Source organism: Oreochromis niloticus, linkage group LG3 (genome assembly GCF_001858045.2).
Source record: "Oreochromis niloticus isolate F11D_XX linkage group LG3, O_niloticus_UMD_NMBU, whole genome shotgun sequence".
Classification (NCBI taxonomy): domain Eukaryota; kingdom Metazoa; phylum Chordata; class Actinopteri; order Cichliformes; family Cichlidae; genus Oreochromis; species Oreochromis niloticus.
In genome coordinates, this window is record NC_031967.2 from 85,814,231 (window position 1) to 85,827,310 (window position 13,080).

The following is a 13,080-nucleotide window of genomic DNA, read 5'->3' on the forward strand; positions in this document are numbered from 1 at the left end:
CCGCCAGTCTCCAGGTGAAGGCACAGCCATGAAGTCGCCCAGTAGACAGTCCCAGATGGCCGTCGCTACCTTGGGGGTGATCTGGCACACCGTGGACACACCGACTCTGAAACTGAACGCGATGGTCCTGAAGGAGTCCCCGGTGGCAAGGAACCTGGACAAAATTGTTCAAAATTAGTATTATGTGTACTGCAGTTACAAAATACATTATTCAAATTCCAAAATACTTTTGTGATGTCAGATTTAAATTACAAAACATAAATCTTACATAAAACATTTTGTAATTATAAGGATAATTACATAACATATATTAGATATAATATAAAACAGTCAGTTGTGTTTTGTTTTAACTTTACCATATCATAATTTGATTGGTAACAACTTACCACTACAGTGTGCCAATCACTCATAATTCCTAGACATGTCAATCAGGTAGGAATGAAGTAAGACATTAATAGAAATAAAGAGTTGTATGTTGACATGTAGCCCTTTCCTTGCTTAAATCATTGTTAATATTTTTGAAAAATTAACCTGTGATAAGACATAGCTTATCAAGATAGAATATGCTAGATAGAACCATATAACTAAAGATGAACCAAACTGTTCACAATTTTATCTAGCTCTCAGTTTAAAGAAAGGCTGCTGACCCCTGTTATAGAGTCTGACAGCTGCGGGGATTATATACAAATATTCAACTATACCAGAATTAAACCAGGTCTAAATAAAAAAGAAAAAAGGAGTGAGTATCACTACAAAGATTAACCCACAGTGGTCCTCATACCACAGTTTGATATCAGCAAACACCGAGAGCATACATTGATAGACACCACAGCCATGCTATCATTGCTAACACTGATAACAGCATAAATCGAATTAAATCAGGACTTGATGAGAACTGTCGAGTATCACTAGAAATATTATAAACAGTCGTCTCCATACCACAGTTTGCTATCAGTAAACACCGACGGCATTCACTGATAGCATACCACAGCCATGTTAGCAGTGTATAAACGATAGTTTAGCATATATTAGTACAGGTATCAATAAAGGACTACCGTATTAAACACTTTTACTAACCTCAGGCAGATGGACAGGCGCTCTGTAGGTGGGATTGAGCGCCTGTAGTTGGTGTCTAGGCGGGCGATTCTGGGACCGACGCGGGACAGCAGGTCCTCAAACTGGGCGAGTGAAAGACGGTGATATCGCTGAAATCGGCCGTCATCCAGGCGCTGCTCCTCGAGCAAGTGGTGAAACTCACCAAACTGCTCACGCCTCTGGAGGACCTGATGGACCCAGGTACGGCGAGGACGTCCTTAACGCCGCTGCTCTGCTCTCCACAGTAAATAGAGGAGGGAGACTCTCTCTTCAAACGCTAGCTCGACAGCTGCCATCTAGCAAAGATACCGTCTGGCACAACTTCCTCCCACATCCCGCCCACATTTCCGGTTCACGCGCGTCAAAATATGCAATTTTGACGCGCGATGGATTTTCTTGGACACGCGTCGAGGTGCGAATGTGCACGCGTCAAATTAGGGGCGTTTGGGGCGTTTTCGCTCGCGCCTATCGCGTTCGGTGTGAACACACCGTTAGCTTAGCACAACAACAACAACAAAAAAGCGCTCTCTCACCCAGGAAACACGCAGAGAGAGAGCGCGTCACCCTGTAACCATGGCAACCGTAACGCTGCTGCCTGGAACAACAGAACATAGCTGTCAAACAAACCCAAACAGTCCTGACCCGCGACAATATGAAACAGGAAAGTACCGCCGTGTAATCCATTTATTTCACCAAAGTAACTGTATTCTGAATACCACCTTTTTAAACGGTAACTATAACGGAATACAGTTACTCATATTTTGTATTCTGAATACGTAACGGCGGTACATGTATTCCGTTACTCCCCAACACTGTCCATAGATCAGTGTGTATTAAACATGAAAGCTTCACAGAAGCCCTGCTGATGTGTTAAATAAAGACATGTAGGAATATTATGATTTAAATGGGTCTTCTTCTGAGATAAAAACTTTATAACCTGCTTTATATTTATGATTCTAACTCTGCATTAAAAGGAACAACAAAGTGATCACAGACATGTTGATCTGTACAAAACAAAATGAACCCAGCTAAGTTAAATCAACCTTCTGTTTGTGCGAGTACAGATGGCTGAACGTACAAGGTGCACTTGAAGGCAGCATGAACGTGTATGTGCTCAGGCTGAAACCCTGCTGCTGCCCGGAGCCAGGCCGATTTATTCCACAGCATGATTTCTGATGTTTCTGTGATTTTATGTCTAACATATTTACTTTATTAGTAAATAGACTGCAGGGAGCAGGATTTAAAAAGAGGTTATAGATAAAGAAATGAGAACAAGTATCTTTAACACTCTGTGTTTGTACCAGCATTAATCCTTTCATATCAAACATTCTTGAAAGAGCAGTTGTCAAACAGCTAACAGATCATCTGCAGAGAAATGGCTTTTTTGAAGAGTTTCAGTCAGGTTTCAGAGCTCATCACAGAACAGAAACAAATAACCTCTTTGTCTCCAAAGAGCTGCTGATGCGTCCGATATGATCCACAAGCTTAAATTAGGATTTATAAATGTGTGAAACCTTTGAGGACTCATCCGTGTGTGCTTCAACACACACACACACGTATGAAGCACTGTGACCTCACACAGAACTATTTTACACGTGTACGTCCAACCTGAATACATACTGATCATTTATACACAGTTTATTAAGTTCTGCTTCACCTGAACATCAGTGATGAAGCTCCTCTGACTCCATCCCAGCTCACAGCTGTTGGAATGAGTGAAACAAAAAAGAAGGTTCACAATTCAAGTCCACTGAGAACAACTGAGTGACGACCCCTCCGGTGACCTGTGTGCAAGTTTCACTCAAATCTGACTGATACTGTGGGCGGGGTCACTGCTTTGGGCGGGCTGAACCTTCCTGTAGTTATGCTGCCACAGTTTCAAGCCCCTCTCTCACCTGCAGGTAAAGGTGATTATTAACTTTAATTATTGTATAAATGTAAGTATGAGGACTTTTCCTCATAACGTGTGTCTAAATTACGGGTGAAAAATATGAGATGTTATTGGTACAGCTGTGGGTGAGCCCACAGAACCCCACAGGAAGTCTGTCTCAGCTCTCTGATAACAGCGTCCCAACCTCTGGTCCTGGCCCTGGTTCTGACCCGGCAGGTAGCCCAGAGCCAGGTAATGAGACTGGCCCAGTACTAACTGGTACAGCTGACGGTGCTATTAGCTATTAATGAAACGTAGCTTCTTCTTCTTTTTTTTTCTTTTGCCTGTCCCGTTTGGCTCTTTTGCCATCAGAATTATTGTCTTAAGGCGAAGAAAGCTGCCCAACAGATTTACTTTACCAAATGGACCATCCCAGCCTTGCAGTAATGGTCTATTTGATTCACCTTTTATTGTTTATTTTATTTTATTTTCACTTGCTAAATACGGGACAGATTTGACTGGGGAAAAGAAAGGGGAGAAAGAAAGAGAGAAAGAAAAACAGAGGGGTGTGTGTGTGCGTGTGTGTGTGGGTTAGCAGCTGCAGAATTATTGATGCTTCATTAATCTAATGAATGAATAAATGATTTCAATAACAAGCAGGATAGCAAATCTGGTTTTGCAGTCACTTTGAGTGTAAAAAGGAAACAAACTGCATCCATTTGTGCATCTTGCACAAGGATCCTCCTCGTCTCTCCGACACACCAGGAAGTTTAGTTCTGCTCTTTTCTCATGAAGCAGCAGGAAAATGTGAGGCTCAGTGAGGACTGAGTACAGACTGATGGCACACACTCAGCCTTTTGACACTGCATGCACAGCTTTGAGTCATGTGACACTCATGTTGATCACCCCTCTCATTGCAGATAAGTGAACTCTCCCAGGGGCAACTGTCACATACAGTGGTGTGAAAAAGTCTTCGCTCTCTCTGTTTTGAGCTAAAAATGGTTTTGAAGGAATGAAACGGTGGTCTTCTTTTCAAAATAACAGACGAGGGCGTGATCTGGAAGTGGGTTGATCCTAAAGGGCAGGTAGGATATGAAGCATTTGAAACGCAAATGTCTCTGTATCAGCTGGAAATATTAAAGCCAGAACTCACAATGCTTTTTACTTCATATGAAGGGTTTCCAACATAAATTTTATTTCAAGTAAACAAACTAATACATTTGATTCAGGTAAAACAGATCGTTATATTTATTCTTGTAAAGGGTTTCCTAAAAAGTTTTATTTAATGTAAGGCGTTTCCAAGGCTGTTAGCCACATTGTATTGTATTGAACTTGTTTACAGCGTGTCATGTACTTCAGGCTCCACGTGTTGAATGAGCCCATGTTGGCTTTGTGAATTTGACACCTTAAGGATTTGAAGGTAGGTATACATGCTCCTGGTGAGCATAAGATGTCTGATATCAGCTTGACATCTCAGTCATAAATGGAATTCAAAATGCTTTTGGAAGTATGACTAATGTATAATCTGACTTCTAAGGTACGCACGCCAAGGCCTAGAAGACTGTAGGGGTAGTTTACTATAAAAAACACAAACCTTAATCTTTGATCTTCCAACTTTATCTTTCTGTTCTGGTTTTAGAGTCTCTGTTTATTGAGTCGTACTTTGGGAATCACCCTGTTGTGAGACAAAGGTACGCTGGGAGAGAATATGGCATTATACATGCAGAGTGTTTTGGCTGTATCAGTAGATCTAAGAAGTTATCAAAGTTTGATAATGAATGGGCTCAATGTAAGAAAGTCAAAGTAGTAATCTAACTGAATATTGAGCTATAATAAAATAACATTAGTAGGTGAGACTACAAACTTAGTCTCGTGGTAAAAAGGCATAAGAGCCTCAGAGCCACATTTGGCAGCAAGGGGTTAGAGGTCAGAGACCCAGAGCCTGGTGGTTGGGCTAGCAACATGGTCTGGTCTGGTAAAAGAGTCTAACATCCAGGCGTTACATGGAGTTGCAGCTCTTAAAAGAACAAAACAAAACAACAACAACAACAACAACAACAACAACAACAAAACTATAAACAAGAAAAATGAAAGAAATAACCCCCTTGTTTAGAGGTGATTGTCAGTTTGCTGGGTTTTTTAGAGACCATGAGAGTGCGAGAGATCATGTTCTACATTATTTTAAAAGTGATTTTCAGAGCTGTTGATGTATGAAACAGTGTCCATAGAAACATGGATCAACTCTGTTTATGCCATTGAGTGTTGAATTGCGGCAGTTTCTATAAAGCCTACAAAAGTCTTGCATTTATACTGGTGAGAACCCATAGTGGTTCACGTATTTCTCAGGGACTTGGAAGGGTGTCCATGCCCAGTCTACCTAATCAATGTTGGGTGTGTCGTTGGAATACAGAAAATCTTCCTCATCATCGGTGTCCGTAGTTCAGAGTTGTGGTGGTGAGGGACGTGCCTCCACTCTGATGTTCTGGCACTTTGATGGCTGTTTGAGCAGTAGGGCCGTAAGATGTCATCGTTTGCTGGCCCTGTTCTTCCGAGCTCCTAAAAATCAAACTTTTGTTTTGGAAAAAAAAAAGAAAATAGTTTGAATGTCCTATAATATCCAATGATATCCTATTTAAAAAAATACAATAATAATAATAGCCTTGTTTTACTTACCGTTTACGATGTCCATGTTATAAAGAACGATATAGGCGTTGATGATTGCAAGAAAATGGTCTGCTGCGCCGCAGGGTCCTGATGCGAAAATGGCGAAGTTTTTAAGACTGAGGAACACTTTATATAGGCCCTAGTGTTTCCAAAAACAATAGAGGGACCAATAAGTCTGGGGTCAATACATCTGCAAGGCATCACCTTGCTGTGCAAGTTTAAAACAATAAGGGTGGGGCACGCAGTTGCTTAGGTCCAGTGTAACTGGCCAAGATAGGCCCAAGGGGCCGCTGTTGCTGGATACTTAAGACAAAAGGTAGGACCATGCTCGACTGGTACATCTGCGGGGCTTTTGCCTTCGAATTGCAGAGGTCCTGAAAAAGAAGGTCCAACACTGCAAATACTGACTCATTGTCATGTAATTGTCGATTAAAACTTTTGAAACGTATGAAGTGCTTGTAATTATATTTCAGTACATCACAGAAACAAATGAAACAAAGATCTCAAAGCAGTTTAGCATTAAACTTTGTAAAAACTAATATTTGTGTCATTCTCAAAACTTTTGGCCATGACTGTACACTTTGAACCCGTACAGAAGAAATACCCATTTGTGTCGTTTTTAAATAAAATGTTTGCAGCACTGCATTATCAGAATCACAAAATTAGTGTGATTAAAACACAATTAGTAACACTTTTTGACTAGATATAAATAAAAATCAAGAATCCATTCCAGATATGTTAAGATGACCGGTGAAACAAACGGTTTCCACTCCTCCACGCAAAACAAAGAATTGTTTTTAAGAACACATATGTCTGCATAACTGAATGTTGACACACGCCAAATCCGTAAAAACTAGTTAAATTAAAACTAGTGGTTTGATTAAATTAAACACTTGTGAACAGTCATAAAGGCTGAAATTTGTCATACAGAAGAAATAACCATTTGTGCTGCTTTTTAAAATAAAATATTTGAGTCACTGCATGCTGAGACATCAGAACCACAAAATTAGTGTGATTAAAACACGAAAGAACGATACTGGCTGCTTCGGGCAAAAGACGAGATCCTGTGCAAAGTGTTTTAGAAGTAGCACAATAGCATTTATTTTCCAAAGGGGCTGAATGTTATTTGCAACCATCTACTGTGTTAAAAACTAGTAGCCTCTGTCTCCCTCTTGGATCCACATTCCGAAATTCTGAATTTTAGATAAAATGATCGCATAACCTCGTGAAAGACACCCCAGTAGATCCATAAAAATAGTTTAATGAAAACCCTGTTAAAAAACGCATGAACTCATATAACCCCGCTGACGTCCTGGGGTGTTTCCACTCCTGAACTCACATAGCCCCGAGCACACCTGACCGCGCACGCATACACACACGAAACCTGTCAAACAGGTTTGGTTGGCCGCCGCAGTGGACTAGTGCATCTGTATTACTACTCACATTAAAGGAGCTTCTTTGATTAGAACCAAATTCATGTTGATTTTCAGCCTGAAATGATAAAAACTTGAATAATTCTGTTTATAATCATCAACCTGGAGACTAATGAAAAGTATAATAGTAATAAAAAGCCTTTATTATTTGAGTAATGTCCGAACCTGCTCAGAGACATAGACAACACAGAAGCTGTATCCCAAAACGTAGGCCACTTCATTAGGAGGATCCGGCCTTTGTGGTCTATGTGGCCCTGTCCTTCGGGTCCTTCGGCTGTTGAATTGGACAGTCTAGCCTTCAGATTTGCGTCACCGCTGTCTCGGTGGAGTTTAATAAACTCGGCCGTCTGCTCCTTGCTATCTAAAATATAACAGGACACTGGTGTAAATTCTACCCTGTCTCACACTTCTATTTAATCAGTTTTCTGTTTGACGTTTATTCAGCTGTGTGAAAATCCCAGAGGAACCCACCCGATGGATTAATAAAGTTTTATTTAATCTAATAACTTTGATCTCAGCCAAACCGATTTACTCCCGAAGAAATAAAACACCAAAAATACAAACAATTAAATTTTTAAGTTATTCGAGTGACTTATATATCATGTTGAACCTGAGTAGCAAAAGACAGCGCGGTCTGAAACGATGAAGCTAGGAGTCCGCTGCTCTCGTTGGCTCGAGTGACCACTGAACACCCCGGCTAGCTATCGAGCGGCTGGGTAACAGACGTCTCTGAAAACGTCGGAGCACCTTTGCAAATATGCGATGTCTTGATAAACCAAGCAGATATTTGAAGTTTACACAGCTTCTTTCTCACCTGAAAATATGATAAAGGTGTCAGTAACAGTAAGAGGGTCAGTGATGTTTCAGTCTCAGCTGACAGTGATTGTATTTGTGTAGATTTTTCTGAAGAAGGAAGCTACTGTGAGGGTTACAGACATGGTGGGGCTGCTGTCTCTGGGGAGAGCTGAGCTCATGTATGGCTGTTCTTTCATAGAGAAAAGAACAAAATCTAATTTCTTCCGTGCTGTGATCCAAAGCTATGAACTACACTAAAGCCATGTGGAACAAAGACCTTGATACCTGCTAGCATGCTAAATCTCTGCACAGACAAACACATTGAAATAGTACTGGAAATGAAGTCAGCAGTTCCTGGTTTCAGCTGGGAAAACATCAAACACATGATGAACTCTCATGTTCTGAGGCTACTTTAAGCCAGCAGACAAGATTAATCATGGTATTTATCTCAAACAGACCAGTGAAACTGGGAGTAGGTTTCTGCAGACTCACACTCAGAGGCCAATGGTATATTCATACTAGATAATCAGATCCTCTAACCTGAGTGTTATGATAGTGCAGAGCTCTGATGGCAATCATCTTATGTCTTTAAGAGAGTCTGTTGGGTGGAGCTTCAGAGAGGGAGGCAACAACGAAGATAATGGTGCACGGAGGGAACACTGAGTGCTCACCTTCAACTGTGGGGAAGAGTTGATAACAGAGTGAAACTTGATTAAACTTCTGCAGGAAATCTGAACCAGGGGCGGATCTAGAGAAATTTTCTTAGGGTGGCATGAGGGTGGCAAAGAAATCAAATGGGGTGGCAAAATCAAAGCCTTTTTCCCCACCAAACACATATGCAGGTGGTTACATATGGTTAAAATGATTCAAATACAGTAAGTATACACGTTTTTCATATAAATATAGTCTATAACTTAATTATTGTCTGTAGCCCACATAATTACACACTTTAGTTACATAAAACATGTGAGTTTTGATGTTATGCAGCCAATACACCTGAAGAACAGCACAGGGATAAACCTGCAGGCCTGACAGCAGGAGGTGTATCACTCCGCTGGTTTTCTACTTAGTGACAGTGTTTACATTGCAAATGTGCCTTAGTGACATTCATTAGTGCCCTCACTGACACACAAAACAACGACTACACAACAGAACAACTACACAAGACAGCACAACACACTAAGTATACACTCCACAATTTTTCAATTGGTCGACATGGTACATTTTTCCACCGATAGGAAAGAGGTGACTTTTTTTACTTTCTCTACTGTTTTCGCGCTGTCCTTACAAAACGCTTAAAACACACACACAAACGTGACGACAGTATTTAGAAAAAAGCATGGATTATATATATATTATCATAACTCTGGATTTACTGGCCTGTAATTAAAATTTAAAAACTTTGAAGTCCGAACTTTCAATGTGGGCTGAAATAGAGACTCAGTGTGGCTGCAGCTTGTTGCTATGTCAGCTTACATCAGTCATGTGATTTGGAGGTGCAGCGTGTCCGTGGACCACAGAGGGTTAATAACACTCACCTTCCTTCCATTTCCAGAGTGTAACATCCAAACACCTGTGTAAAATCCGAAATTCCCATGGTGTTGTTCAAAATGTGCTCTGGCACAATCATAAGTATCGCTTGTTACTGAAAACAAGAAAAAAGCCGGTCCTGCTATGGGCTGAACCATTTGTTAATGGTGGAGGGGGGGAACATTATGCAATATATTCAGTTTTAGCATTTATATTCACTGTTGACTGTAACTACACTCAAGCTGTTAATGCTATCTTATTTTAATAAACAACACTATCACATGCAAGACTGGGGTGGCACTTGGGGTGGCAAGGGATCATTTTAGGGTGGCACTTGCCACCCCATGCCACCCTTCTAGATCCGCCCCTGATCTGAACCCGACATCACAACCTTCCACGCCATTCAAGTCACCTTGTGTCCATCCAAGGCATAGTTACGTTTGTCAGGAAGTGCACGTCAGGTCACGTGGACGGTTGCAGTGTAAGTTACTCAGATTACTCACAAAAGTCTAAATCAAGCTTTGGTCTGAGTCGAGTCAGCCGAGGTTCAGAACAGTGGATCCTCACATTGCTCATTCAGAGATTTACTCAAGTGTTTGTGTGAATACAGAGAGACGCAGCTCTGCTTTATTCATAATTACTAGTTAATAAATTGATCTACAATCATTTTATAGCACAATCACATGTATGAGTGTCATGTGACCCGGGGTAGAAAGATTGAAGTCCCCCCTGGCTGCCTCTACATCACAGCTCAGAGGTTCAAAGGTCTTAATATCCAGCTTTATGTGAATATGATCAGAGTGCTGAAACAGAACTTTTCTCTATTTTCTAATAATAAAGCATTTTTATTGTTAATGAAAAATAAATGAGTCTTCTGTGAGAGGAACAGGTCAACAGGTTGGATCTAAGAGGTTCATGTTGAAGACTCCAGAATACATTTGTTGCCAAATTTGGAGGACTCTTAAAGTTTGTACAGCCTTCATTGCGTCGCCATGACGCCATTGCCTCCAAATATGGCATTTGAAGCATCCTCCTCCTGAATTTGGACACAGCCTATGTCTCAGTGTCTACTCTGCGTCTTTGTGTGTCTCTTATTTCCTGTTTTTCTTGGATAGTCTTGTGTTCAGTGTTTTAAGTTTTGCTTCTCCTTTGTCTTGTCATGTTTGATTACTTCCAGCTGTGTTTCCTTCCTGTTTCCCATTTCCTCATTAATCCCTTGTGTATTTTAGCCCTGTGTTTTCCTTATCCCTTTTTCAAGGCGTACCTCGTCATGTGTTGTAATCCTCTCTGTGTTTCTGGTTTCAGTTTAAGTTCCGCCTTTCTAGTTTTCATGTATTTTGTTCTTAGTTTTCAAATCAAATCAAATCAAATCACTTTTATTGTCACATCACATGTGCAGGTACACTGGTACAGTACATGCGAGTGAAATTCTTGTGTGCGAGCTTCACAAACAACAGAGGTGTGCAAAAATACAATAACGTAAAACAAGCAAAATATAAGAATGGCTAAATCTGAAAGTAATAAATATATGTACAATATATAAGAGTATATGCATTACTGGATGTGTATACTAAATATGTTTTTCTATGTGTGTGTGTGTATGTATACATATTTTACAAATTAAATAGAGTAAACAATAAAATAAAATATATAAAATATACAGAGGTTGGTGGTTGGACATGTGCAAAACAGTGGCATTAATGTACAGTGTGGAGTGCATAATGTTGAAGTTCAAGTAGTGAAGGTGAGGTGTCTATGACATGTTCAGCAGTCTGATGGCCTGGTGGAAAAAGCTGTCTCTCAGTCTGCTGGTACGGGACCGGATGCTGCAGAACCTCCTTCCCGATGGAAGTAGTCTGAACAGTTTATGGCTGGGGTGACTTGAGTTTTATACTCAAGGTTTTGGTTTGTTTTTCTGTGAGTTTATGTTATGAAAGATGTTTTTTCAGCATATACAGCATCCATTGTAGGTTTATTTTCAGTGCATAAGTGTATGCATTTGAGTCCGCTTCCTGTCTGCCACATAGCCTCACATGACAATCTTCTGTGTGGTACTGAGACACGGTCCTCCCATTTCAGCTCGGTAAGTAAGAGTCAATGATTTTAAACAGTTCTTCTGCAGTGGCTCTGGCAGGAACTTGTTTGTAGAAAAGCAATTCCTCCCTCATCTCATCTCCATCAATAAATCTTACATACATTATCAGTGGCTGTCACGCACCTTATCATTAAGCTGCTCCTCTATGTCCTTTGACATATCATAAATACGCCTGCCGATGGTATTATTGGACAGAGGAATAGCCCGTAGTTTGCTGGCTCTGTCGTCAATCATTGTTGAAGCCATATCCATAGCGTAGGGAAGTATTAATTCCTCCGCAATTGTCTGCGGCTTTATACACTGAGCCACTCGGTAGGGAACTTTATAGGAGCTGAGGAGAGCATTTGACAAAACAGATGCAGCTTTAGTAAAGAAACACTGTTGACCACGACAATTTAGAAGTTTTTTTCTGAAAAAGTGCACAGATTTGTCTTTGTGCTCCAGATGTTTTGACTCTAAGTGGCGTCTTATCTTAGTAGGCTTTAAACTGTCACAAGCTAGCACTTTAAGACAGACAACACATTGCAGCCTCTCCTCATTATCCACGGTTGAGAAGCCAAAGGCAAGATATGCTTCATCATATTTTCTAGTCTTTGGTTTGGAAGTGGGTTTGTAAGCATATTTGGTGATGCTTCATCTTCTGCTTTTCGTTTGTGTGGAAGCCCCATCAAAAACCTGTCCGTTACGCTAGCAGAGGTCTTTTTTATTCATTCACCCCCCCCCCAATTCCCCCGAGATAGTCTATACAGAGTTTTCAGTTCAGTTCACTTTGGGCATGTTATTTTCAAGTAAGAAGCAACCCAGAGCAACCACTGGGGCTTAACAGGTTGTCTCCTTGAGGATTTGAGATCTATTTTGAAGATTGATTGGAGAAGGGGTTTTTTTTGCCTTTCTTAGACAGCTCTTTCCTTTTCCTTTTAAGCTTAGAGGGGGAGGGGCAATAAGGTGACCTTGCTCATGGCAGTAAAAACATTCTTGTGTTTCCGTAGCAGTGGTGGTATAAAGGGAGATTTTAGTGAAGCATTTTTTTTTTTAGCTAATCGAATCTAGTGTGTTACAGGAGCTGAGGGAACAGTCTTATGTGTTGGAGCAAACTCTTCTGCTTGTATAATAGCAGCACCTAGCACAATAACATTTTGCCCCTTTAAATAAGTTAGGATCCTCTGTGTGAGTTGGTTTTTGAACTTTTAATAAATAAACCTTTAATAAAACGAGCTTATCATTTGTATAATCCTAAAAAAAGCACAAAGATCTCAAAATCAGATGCTCTTAATGCAACCTAAGTCAAGCCTGAAAACCAGAGGTGGTCGTGCCTTTGCTATTGCAGCACCTAGACTGTGGAACAATCTCCCTATTGCCATTCGCTCTTCTGAGTCTGTTCAGTCTTTTAAATCTTGCTTAAAGACTCATCTTTTTACCCTGGGTCTGACTTAAGCGCACATAGCAAAATTGGTATGGTCCGGATCTGGCCAGATCTGGTTTGCTAAAGGTGGCCCACACATGGGCCAGCACAAGGCCAGTTGCAGACACACTGGTGGTCCTTTGGTGGCCCATGTGTGGATTACCTCTGGTAAACCTGGTCTGGGCCACCAAAGGGC